The sequence below is a fragment of the Oncorhynchus keta genome, chromosome 36 (assembly GCF_023373465.1).
Source record: "Oncorhynchus keta strain PuntledgeMale-10-30-2019 chromosome 36, Oket_V2, whole genome shotgun sequence".
Lineage (NCBI taxonomy): Eukaryota > Metazoa > Chordata > Actinopteri > Salmoniformes > Salmonidae > Oncorhynchus > Oncorhynchus keta.
In genome coordinates, this window is record NC_068456.1 from 8,430,213 (window position 1) to 8,445,850 (window position 15,638).

Here is a 15,638-nt window from a genome sequence, read left to right on the forward strand (position 1 = left end):
GTGTGAAACAGGCAGTGGCTGGGCAGACACTTTCATTACAGGAATCATGAGGATAATGCACTTTACTGTTTGAACAAATAATGGTTTTTATCTGCCGACAAAATAGGATTTGTTTGAGGTGAGTAGGTATAATGTACAGATCGCAGCATTGCACAGCCAAGTGAAAAGGGTACAAAAATGTGACTAGGCTATTGTCGCAGACTGGAGCCCTGAATCAGTCAACCAAAGTCACCAGTAATATAGGATGTAAGAATATAGAATTTCTAGAGGCCTACATCAATCAAATCAAAGGTAAATAGCATAGCCCATTGTTGAATGCATTGGTACAAAGTAAATTAAATCATTCAGGATTTGGCAGGTGGAACTATCCCAACCTAATAACCTTTAAGGCAGAGAGCAGCCCAGTCTCTCATTAGCTGCTGAAATTATCACGAGGAACATCTTCGACCCCTCTAATATAACCTGCTGTTTGTCTCGAGCAAATTGACACGAATCAACAGAGACACCCGGCGCTCATAGCAGCCTCTCCACGTTTCCAAGTAAATGCCAACAGGCCACTACTTGATTTTCTACTCCGCTGTCATTGGCGAGATGCAGTGCCTGTCATGCTGGGCCACAGGCATGGACTTTCCCTGCAGTATCCACCATCAGCAGCTCGCTCTCGTCCTGCTTCCCCCATTGGAGTTCCATGTTGCCATTCTCTACCCGCCTGCAATCAACACTGAACGCCCCTTCTTTTCTCGGCTTTGCTTAGCGACCGTATTGGCTGTCAGGAACAGGAACGACCACCACGGCCGAAAAGAAGTCTCGTCCAAGAGACCGAACAGGGTTTCTGACTTTTATGTATCATTTTAAGAGTTTTTAATTAACATAGACATTGTCTTATGTATTAGAAAGTCCATTCAGAATGACATTGAAAAGCGCCCGCGTACGTTTTTGTGTTTCGTTCGACACCGTGGAACTCAAGGGGGATATGTGCCTGACTTGTCTTGATAGCCATTTTTTTGCAGACAAAGAGAACTGTTGAGTAGTGTTTATAAAAGACAAAAGGGTAAGTTGAGAATATTAATAACCATGATTAATTACGGAATACATGTCATTTAGCTACTTTATGTCGCTAAATAACTGTACACGTCTGTCTGTAATTTGGTAACATATTTGTTCATCCTAGCTAGCTAATTAGCTAGCAGACCAACTCGATGTTGAAGCTCACGTTAGCATCCAGCTAGTTGACGTTAGCTTGACACCGTTATTTGCGAAATGCAGCCATTTTTTTGGAGGAAGGTGGTGATCTGTCTGTCGGTGAAGTTTTTTTTTGTTGAATAATGTTACCATTGATCTACCGAGGTATATTATCACAACTCCTACATCATGTCAAAAACATATCGCATTAGACAGATCCTTACTTACAGCCAGGTCATGATGTAATGCCAACTATTGTCAACGTACAGTGATAGCAGTAGCTAACTAGCTACTGTAGATAGTTAAACAGTTAACCAGTGCTGTCTGACCGATGATAGGGCCATTTAAACCGATGTAGGCCTATCTCATCTATCTCGCATGCAATGCTAAACTATTAGTTTATGATTGCCTAAATATTACTATGTCAAATACTAATCTCACAACCTAGAAAATATGAAACCATTATGATTTTGTAAATTAGGCTAACGTTAGGTTGTTACGCTATAGCCTACCTCACCAATGCAGTGAATGGTCCACATTATATAATAGCGTTATAGCTGATGTCGTTCTGTGCAAGCACCATATCATAATTAATGCTATTATGAAGTGTTGCACTTCATGTTTATATCACAATAATGAATCCAAGAAAGTTGCCTACTGTAGTTGTGTCCATATCTGTGTCCCAGTTTGTCTTCCACCGTTGTCATTGTCATGCAGTAACCTGAAACGTCTGATTTATTGTAGGGCTAGCCTATCCCAAGGCTATGTAGGCATATTATTTAAGATAAGAGAACTTGATTGTCAGTTAAGTTTGCACAGAATGGAAATGTGTCTTAGAAGATGTGGCTTACATTAAAAGGGTAAAAGCAGACATTAAACATACACATTACACTAAACGTGTACATGTCAGTCCATCAGTCTTATCTAGGATTGCCACTACATTTGGAAGGATGCGTGCAGTGGGTGGGTGTTGTCGAAGACCTGGAGGGCTTTCCTTGTGATGTTCTGTGTACACTTATTGGAGTTGTGGCTCTTTCCTGCCCACTTTTGCTGGCCTGATTGACAAATTGTGCTCGTTTACTCCTTTACTCCTGTTCCTGACTGAGAAAGTCCAATACCAGGAAGAGATGTTGAAAATGAGAACACCATCAGGTGTACACCATGATCAGTGTGTGTTTGCTTGCATTAACGTATTAGCTTCCTAAGTAGGAAGAGACACTGACTTGCCTTTTTGTTAATGAGGTAATTGTTTTCCTGGAAGATAGGTTTGTGGTCTTAAATTGTCCCCGAGTATTTCAAATGTGACTTGTTCCACGTCCCAGCCATTCATGGTGACGTGCTCAAAAGAGGGACTTGCGTTGTTCCCCAGCTTACCCTCCAAGCCACAGTTCTTTAGTCTTGGTGACATTGAGGTCAAGGAAGCTATTGTCAATCCCCTTCACAAGGCAGTCAATTAACTGGGAGTAGCTTGAGCTAGACTTGCCCTCCAAGCAAGCAACCAGAGCCATGTCGTCCGCATATTTGATGAGGTCACTGTTGTTGAATGCCATTTCATTAGTGTATATGGAGAACAGGAGAGGTGACATGATACAACCTTGTGGGATGCCTGTGTTCAGGACAAGGTGGTCCTGATAATTAAAGATAATTAAATAAAACATTTTATTGTCACATCTTTAAAGATCAGCTGCCACTAAAAATCAAATTAGAAAACAGCCTATGTGGCACCCAGGGTGGGAAATTACCAGCCAAATGCTGGTAGATGTTGGCATTGGCTGTCATAATGGCTATTCTTACCAGAGACATTGGCAGGTGGTCATCACAGAGCATTTGGGAGTAGTTTTCCCCCCCAAATGTGTTTGTGTCAGCTCTGGAAGAGAGAATCTCAATGCTACAGTGGTGAAAGTGGGGTGGGGTACAGCATAGGTTCAAACAAGAGAGAAAGATGTAGAGCATGGCTGCTGGAACAGGTATAGAACACACTCTGATATTCACTGTCTATGTTCTGTGTTGTTCTTTGAAATCACTTTCAATCAATTTCAAAACCATTCAATAAATGTCCTGTATGGTCCGATTCCCGGAGCCACCCATACGCAAAAATATATGCATGCATGACTGTAACTCGCTTTGGATAAAAGTATCTGCTAAATGGCATATATTATTGTTTTAACATTACAATGCGTGCATGTGTTTTCTGTCATTTTATCCTCAGTTTTTTTTTTGTGAGGGGGCTGGTAAAATTTGGGCATCCACCAGCCACTGTGTTAAGTAAACTTCCCACCTTGGTTGCGTCGATATGAGTCAGAAATATTTATTCTACTGTCAAAATTGACCACTAAGTGGATAGGATAATTTTGGTCATAGTCAATCTCGTCCATAAGAGTTTTGTGATACTTGTGGTCGTGACTGCATCACAACTTAAATGAAGGTTAGGTTTGTTTCAATCCAGCCCACAACTGGCAGCACACACATATTTGTTACACGCTTCATAGACAACAGGTGTGTACTAACAGTGAAATGCTTACTTACGGGTCCTTTTCTAACAATGCAGAGTTAAAGATCAAACAAAACAAACCAAAAAAATAGTGACCCAGGGAATTAAGAGTAAAAAAACATGACTTTATATAGGGAGTAGAAAATATCATGGCTATATACAGGGAATACCAGTACGAATCGATGTGCAGGGGTAGCTATGTACTGTACATATACAGTGCCTTTAGAAAGTATTCGTACCCCTTGACTTATTCCACATTGTTTTGTTACAGCCTGAATTCAAAATTGATTAAATTGTTTTTTTTCTTACCCATCTACACACAATAATAGCCCATAATGACAAAGTGAAAACATTGTTTAAATTCACACTCCTGAGTCAATACTTTGTAGAATAATCTTTGGCGGCGATCACGGCTGTGAGTCTTTCTGGGTAAGTCTCTTAATAGAGTCCACACCTGGATTGTGCAATATTCTGCCCATTTTTATATACACAAAAACGTGTATGTAAATATGTCTGTCCTTGTTTGCCATCGGACGTCATTCAGCGATGTTCCTATTTGTGGATTCATTAGTAATTATACAAGCAGGTCACACATTTTTCCTGTCTATGAAAGACTACAACTTGTGTTGGTCGGTGCTTTGTACTCTGGCCCCCATCTCTCCCCCTAGGCAGACTTTAAAAAATATATATATATTTTTACAAAGGAGGCGGAAACTAACAACAATCCTTTAGGCAAAACTGAAAGAACTGACCAGACGTAATGGCTTCAAGTAATTCCTCTCATCAACTCGAATTTGACGATGGAGCTTCTATTAGCTTCATGGTGACATTCAACCATACATGTTTCAACCGGAATGTAGCAAAGAGGATTCAAAGCTAAATCCAACTCTTTGTTAATGTTTGAAGCTCCTCTACAGCCTATGCTAGCACCAAGAAGGCAGATAACAAATGCGGTGCCCAGTTAATTTCCCTTTAGTTAAACTAAAGTTTAATAACTAGATAATCTACTTAAATCCATGTTGTGTATTGCTGGCTAATATACTACTGTGTTACAGTGGGGAGGAAATACAATTATTTGCTAACTTGGCTGGCTATCTAGGTAGGTAGCTAGCTAAGTTAGCTTGCTTAACAACTACCGGTATCCATATCTATGACAAAAAAATTGAGGTTTTACAATCGGAGATCTTTTGTATCTCGATATGTAAAACCTCTTCTCCTTTAAGTCGTAGATATGGCTAGCTACATAAACAGCAAGCTATAACGTTACAACCAGCCACCTAAAGCTAGGTTTACCAGCAAACGTTAGCGCTTGACTGGCTAGTTAGCCACGCACCTGCTAACATGTTATGCAACGCCTCCCATTTGTAACTTGTTAGCAAACGTGTAACATCAGCAACTGTAAAATAAATGACTAGCAAAAATGACTAGCCAGCTACTTAACATGATTGACGAGGGTTGGCATTGGTTATGACCTTGGATGCATTTCAATCCCACAAAATGATAGCAAGATAGCATTACAAACAGATGTAAGTATTGCATATATCATACATTTACTACCGAACAGTGAGGAGAAACAATAATACAACAATTTACTGTTGTAAATCTCTAAAACTGAAGCTTGTTTTACTATAAAGATATTTGCCTAAGCATGCCTGATGGACATGGCTGTATGTGGATACCGTCTACCTACTTACCTACCTACCTAGGCTCATTTATACACTCTGGTCACTGGGCAAAGTTTGAGGGTTATGCCATATTTCTATTAGGCTAGATATTGTTGTACATGTAATATTTGTGCCTGTGCACATGTATGCATGTTCAACTAGTCTATCCTAATATTGATGTAATGCTGGCATGGTTCAACTGTTCAAACTGTACAATAGAATATAATTGTTTTTGTTCTTTGTCCAACAGACAAAACAGTGTAGTGCCTGGGTTTCTTCCTGTAGTGGATTCCTTTGCCTGCGTGTGTCATTGTAGCAGAACTGTATCCCTGTTGAGGGATTAGACATGATGCTGGATTTCAAGCAGATGACTCATGAGGTGCTGAATGGCAATTTAATTATTACAACACTCCTCCCACAGCTTTACAAGTATTCCCTGAATTTACTGTATGTTTCCTTGGAATGGCAATTTCATCGAGGCAACCTCTCCCATCATCTGCTTAACACCAGTTCTCTTAGCTACAGATTGTTACATCAGATAATGTGATTTAACCAAATATGTTTTTGGTATCCATTACTGGGAGTTACAGGATAGGTACTGTTTGGTGTAGCACAGTGAATTTTAGACCTACCTTAGTGATGCTGTCTTTGGCCTCGATTCGTGGAAACCGGAGTGTGGCAGGGACACCAGACAATAACGGATTACAAAGGGAAAACCAGCCACATCGTGGACACCGACGTCTTGCTTCCGGACAAGCTAAACACCTCCTTCCCCGCTTTGAGGATAACACCGTGCCGAGGACAGTGGGCTCTCGTTCTCCGTGGCCAACATGAGTAAGACATTTAAGCGTGTTAACCCTTGCAAGGCAGCCGTGTCCTCAGAGCATGCACAGACCAGCTGGCTGGAGTGTTTACAGACATATTCAATCTCTCCCTATCCCCGTCTGCTGTCCCCACTTGCTTCAAGTTGTCCACCATTGTTCCTGTACCCAAGAAAGAAAATGTAACTGAACTAAATCACTATCGCCCCGTAGCATTCACTTTTGTCATCACAAAGTGCTTTGAGAGTCTAGTTAAGGATCGTACCACCTTACCTTACCTGACACCCTAGACGCACTTCAATTTGGATACCGCCTCAATAGATCCACAAACGTTGAAATCGCCATCGCACTGCATACTGCCCTATCCCATCTGGGCAAGAGGAATACCTTTGTAAGAATACTATTCATTGACTACAGCTCAGCCTTCAACATCATAGTACCCTCCAAGCTCAGGTCTGAACCCCGCCCTGTGCAACTGGATCCTGGACTTCCTCTCCCTCAATGTCATCAAAACGAAGGAGCTGATCGTGGACTTCAGCAGACAGAGCACGCCTATATCCACATTGACAGGGCCGCAGTGGAGGTGAAAAGTTCAGCGTACATATCACTGACAATCTGAAATGGTTCAACCAAACAGACAGTGTGGTGAAGGCGCAATATCGCCTTTTCAACCTCAGGAGGCTAGGAGACCTCAGGATCACTCTCCTTGGTCAAATAACCCTTACACAGCCTGGAGGGCTGTGTTGGGTCATTTGTCCTGTTGAAAAACAAACGATAGTCCCACTAAGCGCAAACCAGATGGGATGGCATATCGCTGCAGAATGCTGTGGTAGCCATGCTGGTTAAGTGTGCTTTGAATTCTAAATAAATCACTGACAGTGTCACCAGCACAGCACCAGCACACCTCCTCATTCATGCTTTTCAGTGGGAACCACACATGCGGATATCACCCGTTCACCTACTCTGCGTCTCACAAAGACACGGACGACGGTTAGAACCAAATATCAATCATTTGGACTAATCACAGCAAAGGACAGAGTTCCACTGGTCTAATGTCCATTGCTTGTGTTTCTTGGCCCAATCAAGTCTCTTCTTATTAGAGTCCTTTTTAGTATTGGTTTATTTGCAACAATTTGACCATGAAGGCCTGATTTCAGGGTAGTCTCCTCTGAACAGTTGATGTTGATGTGTCTGTTACTTGTACTCTAAAGCATTTATTTGGACTGTGATCTGAGGTGCAGTTAACTCAAATGAACTTATCCTCTACAATTCTGGGTCTTCCTTTCTTAATGCATTTGAGCCAATCAGTTGTGTTGTGACAAAATAGGGGTGGTATACAAAAGATAGCACTATTTGATAAAAGACCAAATCCATATTATGGCAAAAACATGAAGGTCAGTCAATGCGGAAAATGAAGAACTTTGAAAGTTTCTTCAAGTGCAGTCACAAAAATCACCAAGAGCTAAATTGAAACTGGCTCTCATGAATCCTCATGATGATTTTTGCGACTGCACTTGAAGAAACTTTCAAAGTTCTTAATTTTCCGCATTGACTGACCTTCATGTTTTTGCCATAATATGGATTTGGTCTTTTACCTAATAGTGCTATCTTCTGTATACCACCCCTATTTTGTCACAACACAACTGATTGGCTCAAATGCATTAAGAAGGAAAGAAATTCCACAAATTAACTTTCAACAAGGCACACCTGTTAATTGAAATGCATTCCAGTTGACTACCCCATGAAGCTGGTTGAGAGAATGCCAAGACTGTGCAAAGCTGTCATCATCCCAAAGGGTGGCTATTTTGAAGAATCTGAAATATAAAATAAATGTTGATTTTGTTTAACACTTTTGGTTACTACATGATTCAGTTGAAGGCATTGTTTATGTCTACACTATTCATCTAAAATGTAGAAAATTGTAAGAATTAAGAAAAACCCTTGAGTGAGTAGGTTTGTCCAAACCTTTGACTGGTACTGTGTGTGTATATATATACACACACACAGTGCATTCAGATACACACACACACAGTGCATTCAGAAAGTATTCAGATCCCTTCACTTTTTCCACATTCTGTTACTCTACAGCCTTATTCTAAAACCAATTTAAATATTTTTTTTTGTGGAAAAAGGAAAGGGGCCTGAGTACTTTCCAAATGCACTGTAAATCTGCAAATGTGAGGATGCATGGAATGCTTTATTAAAAAGGTTGATTTTCATGGTGCTTATGTTAACTGTCCACATTTACTTTTCCTCAGCCAACAAGAGGAGTAACGAACAGCAAAATCACTAACCTATGTTAATCTACTGTCCCCCATAGTAGAAAAGTTGACCTATTCTATTGGTCAGTTTTTCGTTCTGTGCGAGAATGATGTAGCCACTTCCAAAAAGACTATGGGACTGTTGTGGGATGATGGGTCCCAGATTTATACAACCGATAGGCCTGGGCTACATCCAAAAGACATTACAGCAATGAGGATCATGCAATCGAATGTTAAATACAAAGCGTTGATAAACTATTTGTTCACATTTATTGCAGCAATGCGCACAAGTCAGTAGGCTATGTGCGAATGTTCGTTCCATAAATCAATAAGTGGGAAATAAACATTGTGAGCGGTTTCATGTGACAGACATGAAAATATCTGTTAGAAAATTTTAGAAAAGGGGGGATCAAATATGCAACAATTAGCACAATTAAGATTGTGCCTTTGGCTACTGGTCAATGAAATTAAGTTGATTTGAAAACTAATAGAACATGAGGGAAAAAGGCTACTGGTTTCAATGGTATACTGAAGTCTTTATAAAATAATTGCCTGCATGTTTGGTTGGATTTTGGCTAGGCTACTTTGAAGCAAGGTAATACATGCCTCATAATATGTAGTAAAATGTTCACGTTTCAAACCAGGAAGCATATCTTTTCAAAATGCATACGTCCTCCAGCTCATTGAAAAGTGGTGTGTGACGTGCTGAAGCCTGCCTAGTTGCCTACGCACTTGAATGGTGAATGGGAAGCTTGCTTTTTTCCCCCCCCACCCGGACAATTGGCCGGTGCCAATTTTATTTATCGGTTTTTCATTTCTTTGAATTGCCATAATCTGGATGTTACAGGCTAACGGAAACCCTGGTGTCAGTATGTGTGTGCAAAAAAAGGTAAATACAGGTACTCTAGGTAGCCATTTGATTAGCTGTTTAGAAGGCTTATGGCTTGTTGTTAGAAGCTGTTCAGGGTCCTGTTGGTTACAGAGTTGGTGCATTGGTAGCGCTTGCCGTGCAGTAGCAGAGAGAACAGTGTTTTTGTGGGGGCCTTCCCTAGCAGAGAGCTCGGCCCTAGTGATGTCCTGGGCCGTAGGTACAGTGGCTTGCAAAAGTATTCACCCCCTTCACATTTTTCCAATTTTGTTGCCTTAAAACCTGGAATTAAATTAGATTTTTTGGGGAGGGGTTTGTATAATTTGATTTACACAACATGCCTACCACTTTGAAGATGCTAAATATGTTTTATTGTGAAACAAACAATAAATAAGACAAAAAACACAACTTGAGTGTGCATAATAACTATTCACCCCCCCAAAGCCAATACTTAGTAGAGCCAGCTTTTGCAGTAATTACAGCTGCAAGTCTCTTGGGGTATGTCTCTATAAGCTTGGCATATCTAGCCACTGGGATTTTTGCCCATTCTTCAAAGCAAAACTGCTCCAGCTCCTTCAAGTTGGATGGGTTCTGCTAGTGTACAGCAATATTTAAGTCATACCACAGATTCTCAATCGGATTGAGGTCTGGGCTTTGACAAGGCCATTCCAAGACATTTAAATGTTTCCCCTTACACCACTCGAGTGTTGCTTTAGCAGTATGCTTAGGGTCATTGTCCTGCTGGACGGTGAATCTCCATCCCAGTCTCAAATCTCTGCAAGACTGAAACAGGTTTCCCTCAAGAATTTCCCTGTATATAGCGCCATCCATCATTCCTTAAATTCTGACCAGTTTCCCAGTCCCTGCCGATGGAAAAACATGGATGGGATGGTATTCTCGGGGTGATGAGAGGTGTTGGGTTTGTGCCAGACATAGCATTTTCCTTGATTGCCAAAAGCAAAAACAAATTCTTTAAGCAATGGCTTTTTTGTGGCCACTCTTCCATAAAGCCCAGCTCTGTGGAGTGTACGGCGTAGTGGTCCTATGGACAGATACTCCAATCTCCACTGTGGAGCTTTGCAGCTCCTTCAGGGTTATCTTTGGTCTCTCCTTGCCTGGTCTGAGTTTTGGTGGGTGGCCCTCTCTTGGCACGTTTGTTGTGGTTCTTTCCATTCTTTTAATAATGGATTTAATGGTGCTCCGTGGAAGTTTCAGATTTTTATAACCCAACCTTGATCTGTACTTCTCCACAACTTAGTCCCTGACCTGTTTGCAGACCTCCTTGGTCTTCATGGTGCCACCCCTTGTTTAGTGGTGTTGCAGACTCTTGGGGGCCTTTCAGAACAGGTGTGTGTGTGTGTGTGTGTGTGTGTGTGTGTGTGTGTGTGTATGTACTGAGATCATGTGACACTTAGATTGCACACAGGTGGACTTTATTTAACCTCATAGTCCACCCCATCCCGCATGCGGTCGCGTTACTACAGCCTCAAGCTCATTACCATAACGCAACGTTAGCGATTTCTAAAAATCGCAAATGAAATGAAATAAATATGCCTGCTCTCAAGCTTATCCTTTTCTTAACAATCCTGTCGTCTCAGATTTTCAAAATATGCTTTAGAACCAGAGAAAATCAATAATTTGTGTAAGAGTGGTGATAGCTAGCTTAGCATTTAGCGTTAGCATTTAGCACGCAACATATTCACAAAAACCAGCAAAGGGATCAAATAAAATAATTTACCTTTGAATAACTTCAGATGTTTCAATGAGGAGACTCTCAGTTACATAGCAGATGTCCAGTTTTTCCTGAAAGATTCTTGTGTAGGACACAACGTTCCGTTTTGTTACTATGCATTTGGCTACCGAAACTAACCGAAAATTCAGTCACCTACACGTCAAACTTTTTTCCGAATTAACTCCATAATATCGACTGAAACATGGAAAACGTTGTTTGAATCAATCCTCAAGGTGTTTTGTCATATATCTTCATTGAAATGCCGTCCCTGGAAGCCTGCATTCTTCTCTGATTCGGATGGAAAAATACTGGTAGCTGACTTTTGCGCACCATTTTCCACGCAGACACCGTGCGGGACACTTGGCAATTGTAGTCTCTTATGGTCAATCTTCCAATGATATGCCTACAAATACGTCACAATGCTGCAGACACTTTGGGGAAACAAGAGAAAGTGTCCGTTCATTCCTGTCGCATTCACAGCCATATAAGGCGATCATGGAAAACGTAGCCTCAAATCCTGTTCATTTCCTGGTCGGTCAAACATCTTGGTTTTGCCTGAAGCATTTGTTCTAGGGCACTCACAGTGAAAATCTTTGCAGTTCTGGAAACGTAAGAGTGTCTTCTTTCCAAAACTATCAATTCCAAGCATAGTCGAGCATCTTTTCGTGACAAAATATTGCGCTTAAAACAGGCATGTCTTTTTATCCAAAAATGAAATACTGCCCCTATAGGACTAACAGGTTAACTATGTGACTTCTGAAGGTAATTGGTTGCACCAGATCTTATTTAGGGGCTTCATAGCAAAGGGGGTGAATATATATGCACGCACCACTTTTCCATTTTTTATTTTTTAGAATTTCACTTCACCAATTTTAACTATTTTGTGTATGTCCATTACATGAAATCCAAATAAAAATCTATTTAAATTACAGATTGTAATGCAACAAAATATGAAAAACGCCAAGGGGGATGAATACTTTTGCAAGGCACTGTACTACCCTCTGTAGCGCCTTGCAGTCGGATGCCAAGTAGTTGCCATACCAAGAGGTGATGCAGCCAGTCAAGATTCTCTCTGATGTAGCTGTATAACTTTGAGGATCTGAGGGCCCATGCCAAATCTTTTTAGCCTCCTGAGGGGGAAGAGGCATTGTCATGCCCTCTTCACTACTGTGTGGATGTGTTTGGACCATGATAGATCCTTAGTGATGTGGACACAGAGGAACTTGAAGCTCCCAAGCCACTCCACTACAGCCCCTCTGAGAATGGGGGCGCGCACGGCACTCCATTTCCTCTAGTCCACTATCAGCTCCTTTGTCTTACTGATGTTGAGGGAGAGGTTGTTGTTGTCCTGGCACCACACTTCTAAGTCTCGGATATGCTCCCTATAGGCTGTCTCATCAATTTGGAGTGTAGCTGCACGTGACCCAATCGTAATGCCCGTAGTAGATGTGCCTTGGGATATCCCTATGGGGCTAGGGTTGGGGACCCTCTGTATGTTACACTGCACATGGGACAATATGTTAAAATTCCAATAGCTCCACATTTGAATGACTTAACCTCAAACCAACTATGAATGGTAGAAATTCATAGACAAATATTGAAATAATTTAATCAAATCTTAACCTTTCTAGCTAGCGGAACCCCTCGACAACATTCCGCATTGACAAGTCCAATACAGCAAATGAAAGATAAACATCTAGTTAATCTACCCATCGTGTCCGATTTAAAAAAATGTTTTACAGCGAAAACACAACATATTTGTTAGATCACCACCAAATCCCAAAAAACACAGCCATTTTTCCCAGCCAAAGATAGTCACAAAAGCAGAAATTAGAGATAAAAATGAATCACTAACCTTTGATAATCTTCATCAGATGACACTCATATGACATCATGTTACACAATACATTTATGTTTTGTTCGATAATATGCATATTTATATCCACAAATGTCGGTTTACATTGGCGCCATGTTCAGAAATGCCTCCAAAATATCCGGAGTAATTACAGAGAGCTACGTCAGATAACATAAACTTTGACGAAAGATACATGTTTTACATATAATTAAAGATACACTGGTTCTTAATGCAACCGCTGTGTCAGATTTTTTAAAAACGTTACAAAAAAGCATACCATGCAATAATCTGAGACTGTGCTCAGAAGTAAATATATTTCTCCGCCATGTTGGAGTCAACAGAAATACGAAATTACATCATAAATATTCCCTTACCTTTGATGATCTTTCATAAGAATGCAGTGCAAGGAATCATAGTTCCGCAATAAATCAGTGTTTTGTTCGATAATGTCCATTACTAGTGTCCAATTAGCTACTTTTGCTAGCACGTTTAGCTCACATGTCCAAAAGCTGGCGCCGGTCCAGGCAAACTCGCAAGAAAACTTCAAAAAGTTATATTCCAGGTCGAATAAACTGGTCAAACGAAGTAGAGAATCAATCTTCAGGATGTTATCATATATCCAATAACATTCCAACCGGAGCATTCGTTTTTGTCTACAGAGTAATGGAACGCAAGGCGATATAATAAGTACTGTGTGTAACCGGGAACTGTCAATCTGCCAGACCAGTGACTCAAATAGCTGCCATCCGGTCCCACATCACACTAGAGGCTTCATTCCACGTTCTACTGATGGTTGACATCTAGTGGCAGGCATAGGAAGTGCGAACAGATCCATATCTTATTTGGATGTGAATAGGCGATGAGTTGAAAATCAACCAGCCCCAGAATTTCCACTTCCTGTTTGGATGTTTGCCTGCCCTATGAGTTCCGTTATACTCACAGACATAATTCAAACAGTTTTAGAAACTTCAGAGTGTTTTCTATCCAATAGTAATAATATGCATATATTAGCATCTGGGACAGAGTAGGAGGCAGTTCACTATGGGCATGCAATTCATCCAAAGTGAAATTATATACTTTTTTTCTTACAGCATTTACACATATCTTTAAAAAAAGCAAGTACCACAAAATCAAACTGCCTAAAATCCCTAAAAGGTTAACAAGTCCAATACAGCAAATTAAATATAAACATCTAGTTAATCTACCCATTGTGTCCAATTTCAAAAATGCTTTACAGCTAAAGCACAACATATTATGTTAGATATCCCCCAAGTCGGAAAAAAACACAGCCATTTTTCCAGCCAAAGATAGGAGTCACAAAAAGCAGAAATAAGGATAAAATTATTCACTAACCTTTGATGATCTTCAACAGATGACACTCATGGGACATCATGTTACACAATACATGTATGTTTTGTTCGATAATGTGCATATTTATATCCAAAAATCTCAGTTTACATTGGCGCCTTACGTGCAGTGCAGTAATGTTTTGATTCCAAAACATCTGGTGATTTTGCAGAAATACTCATAATAAACATTGATAAAAGATACTAGTGTTATTCACAGAATTAAAGAGACTTCTCCTTAATGCAACCGCTGTGTCAGATTTTTTAAAAACTTTATGGAAAAAGCATAATCTGAGAACGGCGCTCAGAACTCAAAACAGCCAGAGGAATATCTGCCATTTTGGAATCAACAAAGTTAGAAACAACACCATAAATATTCACTTACCTTTGATGATCTTCATCAGAAGGCACTCCCAGGAATCCCAGTTCGACAATAAATGACTGATTTGTTCCATAAAGTTCCATCATTTATGTCCAAATAGCCACTTGTTGTTAGCTTATTCAGTCCAGTAATCCATCTTTATGAGGCGCAGGCACTTCATCCAGACAAAACCCCGAAAAGTTCCGTTACAGTCCTTTAGAAACATGTCGATGTATGGAATCAATCGTTAGGATGTTTTTAAACATAAAACATCAATAATGTTCCAACCAGAGAATTCCTTTGTCTTCAGAAAAGCACTGAAACGAGAAGTGCGCTCCCGACAGAGTTACGTCATGAGACCAAGGCTCTCTGCCAGACCACTGACTCAAAAGAGGTCGCATGAGCACCTCCTTTATAGTAGAATCCTCAAACCAGTTTTTAAAGATGGTTGACATCAAGTGGAACCCCTAGGAAGTGCAACCTCATCCATATCTCAATGTGTATTCGGTAGGCCAAGCTTTGAAAAACTACAAACCTCAGATGTCCCACTTCCTGGTTGGATTTGTCTCAGGTTTTCACCTGCCATATGAGTTCTGTTATACTCACAGACATCATTCAAACCGTTTTAGAAAGTTCCGAGTGTTTTATATCCAATACTACTAATACTAATATGTATATATTAGCATCTGGGCCAGATTAGGAAGCAGTTCACTCTGGGCACGCTATTCATCCAAAAGTGAAAATGCTGCCCCCTATCCCAAAAAGGTTAAGTGTGCAACATGAAAACTAGCCCCGGAGATACGCTATCCAAAGTCAAACCATCTTTGCCACGGTCACACACCAGCCGGCTGAAGCTAATTGTTGAAAAATAATTTGGCTAACACGGAACCCAAACCGGCTGCGCGTGTGCGCCATCGTGCATACATTTGTTTTGTTCCCCTACACCAAACGTGATTACGACACGCAGGTTAAAATATCAAAACAATCTCTGAACCAATGACATTAATTTGGGGACAGGTCTAAAAGCATTAAACAGGGGCCTCCCGGGTGGCGCAGT

At 40.6% G+C, this 15,638-nt stretch overlaps 1 protein-coding gene across 1 annotated transcript in view; it reads left to right on the forward strand.

Annotated features, from left to right (window-relative positions):
* The first annotated feature begins 325 nt into the window (after positions 1–325).
* The window catches only part of socs5b (suppressor of cytokine signaling 5b), a 50,363-nt gene continuing 35,050 nt past the window's right edge, over positions 326–15,638 (forward strand). Inside the window, exon 1 of the mRNA XM_035754047.2 lies at positions 326–1,051. The gene's annotated coding sequence lies outside the window, so the exon portion shown is untranslated. The remainder of the gene's footprint in view (positions 1,052–15,638) is intronic.